Here is an 11,445-nt window from a genome sequence, read left to right as displayed (position 1 = left end):
TGTGTCCCACAAATAAAACAATGCTATCTTTCTTATATGTGTCTGTCAGGAGCTGAAGAAGTGACTGTCCAAACTGCAAGTACAGTTCCAAACGTCCGTATTTAATAACAAGAAATAATAAATCCACCCCCTATACCAGCAATGGTATGGGGGTTTATAAGGCGGATTTACAGTCGCAAATCAAAGAATACAGATACAATCCTAATCCACCTGACTTGATTTGTAGGATCGCTGCCTCCACTCAAGCCTGGATATTAGTGGCTTCGGGCTTTACCCGACCATTACCCATGATATAGCCAAGATATTGGGTCTCTTTCTTGCTAATGCACACTTACATAGAACGGCCATCAGCCTCGCTCCCCTCAGAGACTGTAGGATGGCCGAAAATCTAATAATATGCTCTCTCCAGGTAGGGCTAAAAACCAACACATCAAAATAACGGCTGCATATGTCTGAAGTGGGTAGAGGACCTGGTCCATCAGTCTCTGGAAGGTCTTCATTCATTCTACCAGGTACATCAGAAGAAAATAACCCTTTTCACCAATCCTTGTAGCTCGCGCTTCTGATCAGAAGTAACTGTTCCCCCAGGGAATGCTAATTATCTTTTATTGACATCGGAACCAAAATCTTCTTCTATGTTGTCATTAGCTACAAACAAGTTGTCAGTTTTCTTGTGATACTTAAGCCGTTCTCAGATGTATTTGAAGAAGAAACCGTTTGAGCAGCAGTTGAGTTCCTCATGTACCTTAAGTGATTCAACTCTTTAAAATCCATTTCAATTGATCTTGATAAACTGCCATACTGATTTTGATACAGATTCTATTGAAACAGCTATGCTTCTGGAATGGTGAGAGGAAATATTGATTCGGCTTCAGTGACACGCAGTTGATGTAAAGTAATACAATAAAGTATTTGTTTTTTATGCTAAAGATTACTTTGTGTGTGTTCCTTATTAATAAAAAAAGTCTATAATTCAGAATCTAGGAAACATTTGAAAGAGGCCACCATGTTATGGGGAAGGCTATCATGATATTATATACAACCTAAAAGTACAACTTTATTTTATTGAAGAGTCCACATAGGTAAAAAGTGAGATATTTTGTATTTATTTCAGATCAACAACCACAATTTGTCTATGTGGAACATTCATAATTGCTGCTAGCTCTCTTAATTTGGCATTTGCAGTTTTAAATGTTCACAATTACATAGTAATTGATGGTGTCTCCAGTCAATGGCGACGTATGAGTTTTGTCAGCAACTCTTGGTGACAAAATTTGTTTGTATGTTCGTTCATGAGAAATAAAGCCAATCCTTGATCCGCAGATGCGGCCACAGGTGCTGCAGATGAAATTACTGAACTGGCCTTTCTCTTCTCACTCTTTTAGAACATAAGAACATAAGAAAGTTTACAAACGGAAGGAGGCCATTTGGCCCAACTTGTTTGTTTGGTTGTGAGTAGCTTATTGATCATCAAATCTCATCAAGCAACTTCTTGAAGGATCCCAGGGTGTCAGCTTCAACAACATTACTGGGGAGTTGGTTCCAGATTCCCACAATTCTCTGTGTAAAAAAGTGCCTCCTATTTTCTGTTCTGAATGCCCCTTTAACTAATCTCCATTTGTGACTCCTGGTCCTTGTTTCTTTATTCACGTCGAGAAAGTCCCTTGGGTCAACATTGTCAATACCTTTTAGGATTTTGAATGCTTGAATCAGATCGCTGCGTAGTGTTCTTTGTTCAAAACTGAATAGATTCAATTCTTTTAGCCTGTCTGCATATGACATGTCTTTTAAACCTGAATAATTCTGGTCGCTCTTTTTTCCACTCTTTCTAGAGAAGCAATATCCTTTTTGTAGCGAGGTGACCAGAACTGAACACACTATTCAAGATGAGGTCTTACTAATGCATTGTACAGTTTTAACATTACTTCCCTTGATTTAAATTCAACGCTATTCACAATATATCCAAGCATCTTGTTGGCCTTCTTTTATAGCTTCCCCAAATTGTCTAGATAAAGACATTTCTGAGTCAAGATAAACTCCAAGTGTTTTTCTAGAGCAGCAATATCCTTTTTGTAGCGAGGTGACCAGAACTGAACACAGTATTCTAGATGAGGTCTTACTAATGCATTGTAGAGTGCATCTAAGTGACAATGCTGCCTCCACCTGTTCCTGTCCAGGGTCATATTCTCCCAGCTGTTCTTACTGATGTCACAGGTCTTAAGATTTTGTTTAATGGTGTCCTTGTATGTCAAGTGTGGCCTTCCCTGTGATCTTTGTCCATTTAATAATCAACTGTAAAGCACAGCTTAAGGTATTCTGGTGCCCGCTATCATTTTCACATGTCCAACCCACCGAAACTGGGCTATCAGCACCATGCCTTCCACACTTGTGATTTGACACCTTTTAAGGACTTCTGTATTGGAGATTTTGTCTTGCCATCGAATTTTGCTGATGGATCTCGGGGAGCGCTGGTGAAACTGCTCAAGGTGCTTGAGGTGTCTGTGGTAACACGTCCATCCTCTGCATCCATACAGCAGTGTGGGCAGTACCACTGCCTGGTACATCTTGAGTTTTGTGGGCAATCTCACCCCTCTCTCATTCCACAGGTGGTGACGAAGTCTGCCTTTGCAGTGCTTTGCGTGATCTCAATGTCAGCGTTGGCAGTGCTGGAAACTAAGCGTCCAAGGCAGCAAACTTGGTAAGCAGCTCTAAGTTGGGTGCCCTTGATAGCAACTACAGGCTCAACATAATCCTTGGATGGAGCTGGCTGGTAAATGCCAGCTGATGGTGAGTCTGAAGCTGATGATTGTGGCGTGTCTGCCCTTGGAAAGATTTATGCGGATGGTCATTAGTCTGTCGCTGGCCCACTCCAGATGTTCTGGGTTCATCTTTAGGTTTTCCTATCCAATAGAATGTGTAGCCTGTGCCAACCTCTGCCAGGCTTGACTCCTCTGAGAGCCAGGTTTCACTCAGTGCTGCTATATCAATATTGTATTTCTTGAGTATTCTGCCTAATAGGGCAGTGTGCCTTTCTGGTATTGTGTTATTGTCAATCAGTGTGCGCACATTCCATGATGCAAGGTTCATATTGTATCTAATTTTTTGCCCGCATAATTGGATGGCCAGCCAGGAGCGGTCACCTGGCAAGCTGTGGGGGTAGACAATTTTTAGGGTCACTTTTCAGTACCTGTCCCCCTGTGGGTAGAACATCACTATCCCTGATAAAGGCTGCTCTGTCACCCATGCAGGATATGGGTACCACATCTACCCCAGTCTGTGGCAAACGACCATCACACATGGGCCACCTGTGGCTAAAGACTCCCAGTAGCATTCACGGCCTGTCCCCCGTCACCACTTGTCTATCACCACAGGATTTGAACAGCCTATGGCAATAGCCATCAACACACATAGTAGTATAGTAATTATAGGTTATTTTACCCACTGCTGTATTTAGCCTGCTGTCCTTTGGATTACACGTAAAACCAAGGTCCTATTGTAAGTGACTCTGCAGCAGCAGTTGTGATGCATAGTGCACTCCCAAGTCTCTGTAAGTCGCTTTGTATAAAAGCGTCTGCTAAATGACCAATTAATAATAATAATAATAATAATAATAATAATAATAATAATAATAATAATAATAATAATAATAAACATTATAATATGGTACATTTTTTACACATACTAATCTTTATCCATAACTTCAGAACACTCAATTGTAATTCTGAAATAAAACTAATAAACTTCAAGTAAACACAAGGAGAGGTCATGTTTCAGCTAGCCCCTGCTAGTAATTTAGTAAGGTGATTCACTTTCTAAATATATTTCAAGCATGTTTAAAATAAAAAGCTTTTCATTTGCATTTTCTCTGTAGGTGCATATGTAGAAAATAATAATAACAAACATGTCTAATAATTGTATACTGCTGCTCATAAACTCACACCACAGTATATTATTAACATAATTTCTAGGCGTTTCTGGGATGTACATGCCATTGATTTGGACGTAAGAGATGTTTACACCTTGTGAAGACACTGCAGGAATGACAAATGAGAACTTGAGCTTGTCATTTACAAGGATGTTACTCACTACAGTAAGTGACACTTATAGCTTTCATTTCTACATGTTTACATGCTGCATAGCAATGTACTATGCAATAGTGCTATAGTTAACCACCATCTTCTTCATTAACATACTGTATAACAAACATTCTTACTGTTTATACTTCATAATGTACAAAACAAAATACTGGCATAGGGAATTGTGATTATAATATTGTGTGTTTCACATTACCAAACTAATCCCACGACTGAGCTACTGAAAGAAAGGCTTGAACTGAATTTATTTAGTCTGGAACAAAGAAGAATTAGGGGAGGTGTGATTAAAGTCTTTAAAATAAGCACAGTAGTGAAACCAGGACCAGAGGACACAGTTGGAAATGAAGTGGAGATAGAGGGTATGGAAAGGGCTGCCTGGTCATGTTTTTCTATGTTGGGTGTTACACTATTTCAGTAAATGTTGGAAATGAAATGGCCCAACTTGAGTTCTGATATCAATCAGCTACTAGGAACACGACGACCCTCGATGGGCCGAACAGCCTCCTCCTCTCATTCATAAAGTTTCTTGTGTTCTTATGTTCGTGGTCAACGTATGGAGTATTTGTAGTTTTATTTATATGTCACTATCCAAACTTATAAAAGGTTGAAAACAGCCATCTAGAGAACCACTTCAATTGTGATGAATCTTGCTAACAACCTTCTTTCTCTCAACACTGTGTAGCATAGTCTTAGGGTATACACCGTAGAGACTTTCTGTCTTTGTGACCATCTGTCTATATCACACTTACATTTATCAAGAAAACCACTTCAAGAAACTTGCAAAGGACATTCTTTATCTTCAGTTGTGAAGTTTGTCTATCTGCCTCTCCATCTTTATGTCTGTGAGATGGGCGTGGGTGATTCACTGAACACACAGGAGTCAGCTAATGTCTGAAACGCCACGCAGGTGCACAAGCATTATTGGATAGAGATTCTCTGGCGACACTTTGGGTTGCTACCAACAATGGTATCCCCCTCAGTGGTTTATACACACATAGGTGCAGAAATAACAGTTCATAACCAAAAGGAGAAATAAAAAAGGAAAACAAACACTGTAAACAAAACTACAAACAGAATGGATGCTTTAAGCAGGGTCCACAGGGTCTCCCAGCCTGAAAGTAAGACAAGAGTGATTGATACAGGCTTTCGGAAGCCTCTAGCTTGAAATAATACGTGAACAAGCTTCTCCTTTCTTTATCTTACTCTTTCAAGTTGAAACAAGAACAAGAGGTACATTCATAGCAGCTTAAGAATTCAAAAGAGGCTGAACCTTGTCAATTCTGCTGAAAGGTAACTGAGTTTGGCTGCACACCCATAACCTGAAGCACAGCAAATACGTACACAATTCATTCAACTACATCCAATAATAACATGTCTAAAACCAGCTGCGCGGTATCTTCAGAAACATTATTTAAATGAAAACAAACATATAAATAAATAAATAAATAAATACAGCTAACTTGGAAAATCCTGCCTGTCATAATCCTTATCCTTATCATAATTTTGGACGACTCCTTATGATAGAACGCTCTAACCCAATACACCTTTACATACATAATAATGTATGTTTGTAACACTTGTGTTTTCTTGTTACTGCATGTTTGTTTACGTTCGCTTCCCGGTTGCCCTGTGCACGTAGAGCTGTCAGCTGCCAAGGAAGGTGAAGCTGCTTCTCTCTCTCTCTCTCTCTCGCTGAGGACTGTGGGATCGTGGGAGGGGCTTGTGTAGAGCGAGTGGTGTGTACTGTGCGTGAGTAAAACTTTTATTGAAGTTATATTCATTTTGTACCATTTGTACGTTTAGCTTTTTTATTTATTTATTTATTTTTTTATTTTTTTATTTTTTCGAAGTTTAGGGTCGCTGACCCGTAGGCATGGCTTTAAATGTATTCCAGACAGTTCAGTCACAGTGGAGGAGTGTTTGTTAGCTGTCGGGGAGAAAATAGGGTATGGAAATATAAACTCTGCTGCAAGAATGAATAAAGCCATCGTTTTTTTTTCTTAGTAGTGAACTGTTAGTGAACAGGATTGTTGAAGAAGGTTTGTATATCAAAGAAAGTTTTGTCAGCGTTTTACCTTTAGCTTCCCCTGTCACTAAAGTTATCCTTTCAAATGTCCCGCCTTTCATTAAAGATGAGTTGATTATTAATGAGCTACTAAGATATGGTAAAATAATGTCCCCAATTAAACCTGTTTTACTCGGTTGTAAAAACCCAGATGTTAAGCATGTCATGTCTTTTAGGAGACAAGTTTTTGTATTATTGAATGACCCCAACTCGTCTATTGAAGTTGCGTGGACTTTCAATATTGACGGTAGTAATTATGTTATATTTGCCAGCACAGAATCAATGAAATGTTTTCATTGTGGAGGACAAGGACACCTTAGAAGGGCTTGCCCTCAAAAAAATAATAATACTGAGTACAATAAGGCAAAAGAACCAGCAAGTGGGGAGGACGGAGTCTCTGAGACAGCACCGGGGGCTGAGCAGCAAATGCAGCCGCCAGCTCAGACAGTGAGACCCGAGCCGGCGCCTCGACTGAATCGGGGGATCGGTGCGGAGGTCAAAGAAAACAATGAAGAAACAAGAGTTGAAACAGTGAATACCCCAGATGACGCAGGTTTTCAACTTGTTGAAAAAAAAGAGGAAAAGACGTGTGGCCACCCCAGGAAAGGTAGCTGAAGAAGGGCAGTCTGTCTGGGACTCTGAGACGCTCTCTCAGGGCAGCGGTGCTGCTGCAGCTCAGAGCTCTGGGACAGGAGATCAAGGTAAAGCTGGATCTCAGTGTAAACCTGCGATAACCCCGCGTTCAAGGGAGAAGGGGAACAGCAGCGCTGCAGTTCAGTCCAGCGCTGAGACAGCCTCCAGATCAGAGGACCTGTTGCCGGATACAGTAGCTGTGGATGACGCTGAAGAATCCGAAGAGGAGTCGGTGATATCGGAGATGGATGATGGAGGAGAGCTCTCTGACTCCTCGGTGCTGCTCGATGAGGCTCTGCCCAACCCCTCTGAACATAAGAACATAAGAACATAAGAAAGTTTACAAACGAGAGGAGGCCATTCGGCCCATCTTGCTCGTTTGGTTGTTAGTAGCTTATTGATCCCAAAATCTCATCAAGCAGCTTCTTGAAGGATCCCAGGGTGTCAGCTTCAATTCTTTCCTAATATCCAGCTGTTTATCTACTCTGCAAAAATAGCCATGAGAAAAGCTACGTTAGAGGAGCTAGACCAAAAGAAACGGTATCGTTTAAAAAAAGTAATAGTCTGCAAGAAAATTATTGAATGATAACAAACCGAAGACATATTAATGGATTATTTAATAAGACATTTTAATATAGTTTTTAGTAGTTTGTTTTTGCTTTCTTTATTTCCTATGGAACAAATTCAAATAGCTACTTTTAATGTAAATGGTTGTAGAAGTGTTGATAAAAGAGCACGTTTATTTCATTTTATCACACAGAAGAGAGTGAATGTGATGTTTTTACAGGAAACGCATACAGACAGTATGAATGAGAGTGAGTGGCTGAGCGAATGGAAGGGGCGGGGTGTCTTTAGTCACGGTTCTAATGTCAGTGCTGGAGTAGCTGTGCTGTTCTCCCCAGGGCTGCAAATAGAGATTTTATCAGTTAGTGAGGAAATCCAAGGGCGCCTTTTAAAAATAGAAACGGTTTTTAAAGGCACTGAGATTGTTTTTATCAATTTATATGCACCAAATGAGGGCAGGGAAAAAGTTTTATTTTTTAAAAAATTAAATCAGGTTTTATCTAATTGTAATCCTGCACATATGTTTTTAGTGGGGGGTGATTTTAATTGTACAGAACATTTCATCATGGATAGGAATCATGAAGAGCCACATCCCCAGTCTTCAAAAGAATTGTCTGCTGTTTTAAAAATTCAAAGCCTGGTTGATGTCTGGAGGAATTTATATCCCAGAGTAAAGCAGTACACTCGGGTTAAAATCAATAATAATAATCAGATATCAAAAGCGCGATTAGATAGATTGTACTGCACTAAACAAAATCTTAATCAGATTTTTAAGAGCAATATCATTCCCACTATGCTGTCTGATCACCACTGTGTGTTACTTACTATTTCCCTGCCTTCTGCTGCTCCCTCAAAGTCATACTGGCATTTTAATACTAAATTATTGGAAGACAAACAGTTTTTAGATCTTTTTAAAGCATTTTGGGTCTCCTGGAGGCAGCAGAGCATGAAATATAGTAGTATACAACAGTGGTGGGACATTGGAAAAATACAAATTAAAATTTTCTGTCAGCAATATACTTTAAATACAACCAGGGTTTTGAACCAGACAGTTGAAGAGCTTGAGAGAGAGATATTGAGAATAGAAACAAAAATTACTCTCGATAGTGATGAAAACATCTTCCAGTCTCTGAGAGAGAAAAGAGAAACTCTGAGCAGCCTACTGGAGGAAAGAGTGAAGGGGGTCCCTCATCCGCTCTCGTTTCACACAGCTAAAGGACATGGATGCACCCACCAAATTCTTTTTCAACTTGGAGAAGAAGGTGGTAGAGAGTAAGCAGCTGTTTTGTGTGCGTCTGCCCTGCGGGAAGGAGGTGCACAGTAAAGAAGATATTAATAGAGCAGCTGTGCTTTTCTACACCCAGCTGTTTAGTGCCGAGCCCTGTGATGAGGAGCAAATCGCTTTACTGCACCAGGACCTGCCCAAATTGTCTCAAGAAGAACAGCGCCCCCTAGAAGCCTGTTTGACAATGCAGGAGCTGACGGAGGCAGTCACTCAGATGTCACCAGGAAAAGCCCCTGGGATTGATGGCCTTCAGGCAGAGTTTTATAAAAAGCTCTGACCAGTGATTGGGGAAGACCTTTTCCGGGTTCTACAAGAGTGCATTAGAGAAGGAGAGCTGCCTCTGAGCTGTCGTCGGGCTGTGATTACACTGTTGCCAAAAAAAGGAGATCTAAAAGAACTAAAGAATTGGCGCCCCGTCTCACTTTTATGTTCGGATTATAAAATATTTTCAAAAGCCTTGGCCAATAGACTGAGGGAATGTATTCACACCGTGGTTCATAAAGACCAGTCATATTGCATTCCTGGAAGGACAATATTTGATAATATCTTTCTAATCCGAGACTTTTTAACTGCTAGTAATCTTTTTAATCTTGATTTGGGGATTATTTCTCTAGATCAAGAAAAAGCATTTGATAGGGTGGATCACAAATATCTTGTTAAAACATTACAATCTTTTGGTTTTGGTCCTAATTTCATTTCTTTTATTTCCCTGTTGTATAAAAATGTTTTTGGTGTTTTGAAAATTAATAATAGCCTGAGCTGTCCGTTTTCGGTGTACAGAGGGATTCGCCAGGGATGTTCCCTATCAGGCATGTTATATGCCCTCTCTATTGAACCTCTGCTTTGTCATCTTAGGAGAAAGCTGGCTGGTCTGAGAATACCTGTTACACCTAATGCTCCTCCAGTCAAACTGTCTGCCTATGCTGATGACGTTAATGTCTTTATCACCAGTCATGCTGATGTGTCAGCACTGAGAGACAGTTTGGACATTTTTCAGAAAGCCTCATCGGCCAAGGTGAACTGGGGCAAGTGCAGCACATTCCTGTCAGGGGAGTGGCGTGGAGCCGGCCCCCCGACGCTACCTCAGCCATTGCGCTGGGGGGGGATTGGGATCAAAGTTCTGGGAGTCTATTTGGGAGAACGACAGTATGAATTCAAGAACTGGGAGGATTTAGCAGAAAAGGTTAAGGGAAGGCTGCAGTGTTGGCGGTGGCTGATACCTCAGTTGTCATACAAGGGAAGAGTTCTTGTGATCAACAATCTGGTGGCCTCCATGCTGTGGCACAGGCTGGTGTGCCTGGATCCTCCCCCAGGGCTGATAAATGACATACAAAGAGTACTATTGGAGTTTTTTTGGAGTGGCCATCATTGGCTAAAGCCAGCTGTTTTGTACCTGCCCCCTAGTGGAGGGGGTCAGGGGTTAGTGGATGTACGCAGTCGTGTGGCTACTTTCCGGTTGCAAGCAGTGCAGCGTTTGCTGTTTCTACCTGAGCTAAGCTGGAGAAACATCGCCTTCTCTTTCCTGCACAGAGTGAGGGAACTGGGCTGGGATTGGCAATTGTTTTTAATAAATCTATCTCAGCTAGACACCAATGAACTCCCAGACTTCTATAAGAACATGCTAAATGCCTGGCGAATGGTGAAGGTGGAGAGACTGGAGGATTATTTGACTGTAGGAGCATTGCTAGAAGAGCCTTTATTTTTTAACTCCTTGTTCCCTGCAGATGGTTTCCAATCTGGGGCGTTGTGCTCTAGTTTTGCAAAAGGGGGCATTACAAAACTAAAAGATTTACTGCAGGTGAGCATTGGGAGGTGGACAGAGGTGGAAAGCCTGGCCAAACAGCTGGGAATTCACTCACTCAGAGTAGTAGATAATCTTTTGAAAAAGCTCAGAGACTCTTTTTCCCCTAGGGTTACAGAGATGTTGAACCAGGCTCTGGGAGGCAATGATGAGCAAGAGTTGACTTGCCCTTCCTTTTTAGTGTCCCCTGCTGTTCCTGAAAACCTTGGGGAAGGTCTGTACAATATTGAGAGGCTGCAACAGCTTCCTGCACACTCTTCTGGAAAAAAGGAGCTGTACAGACTCTGTGTTAAAGTGATACCAGGTGGAGAGCTCATGTGGATTGTGTAGGTAGTACTGCTCCGGCCTGGAGGTCTTTATATAAACCGCCTTTACCTAAGCGTTCAGGAGATCTACAGTGGCGCATTCTTCATGGCATCATAGCCACTGGGCGCCACGTCCACCGTATTGACCCTGCGGTTAGTAAAGACTGTGTTTTTTGTGGAGAGGAAGAAACACTGTTTCATCTGTTTACTCACTGCAGAAGGCTAGACCCCTTGTTTAATGCTATTGCTGAATTGCTAATTTCTTTAAATGTGATTTTTACTAAAGAATTATTCATTTTTAATTTTCCTTACAGTCACAAGATACGATTTAAAAGTGCTTTAATTAATTTTATATTTGGGCAAGGAAAATTAGCGATCTGGAAAACCAGGAAAAACAAGCTGCAGGGGTCGGGAATTTATAACGCTGAGTTAATGTTGAAATTGTTGTTGAAAACAAGGATTCAAATTGATTTTGTTTATTTTTCTTTAGTCCATGATTTACAGAGTTTTCAGCAGCGTTGGTGTGGGAATGAGGGATTGTGTGTGCTGGGGGAGGAGGGAGAGCTACAGTTTTTTGTGTGAAATAATCTGGATGTGCATGTATATACAGATTTATCTAATTGGGGGAATATATATATATATATATATTTAGATCTGTTTTATATATAACCTTGTTTATTTAAAAAAAAAAAAAAAAA

This window comes from Polyodon spathula, chromosome 23 (assembly GCF_017654505.1).
Source record: "Polyodon spathula isolate WHYD16114869_AA chromosome 23, ASM1765450v1, whole genome shotgun sequence".
Lineage (NCBI taxonomy): Eukaryota > Metazoa > Chordata > Actinopteri > Acipenseriformes > Polyodontidae > Polyodon > Polyodon spathula.
This window is presented reverse-complemented; position numbering follows the sequence as displayed.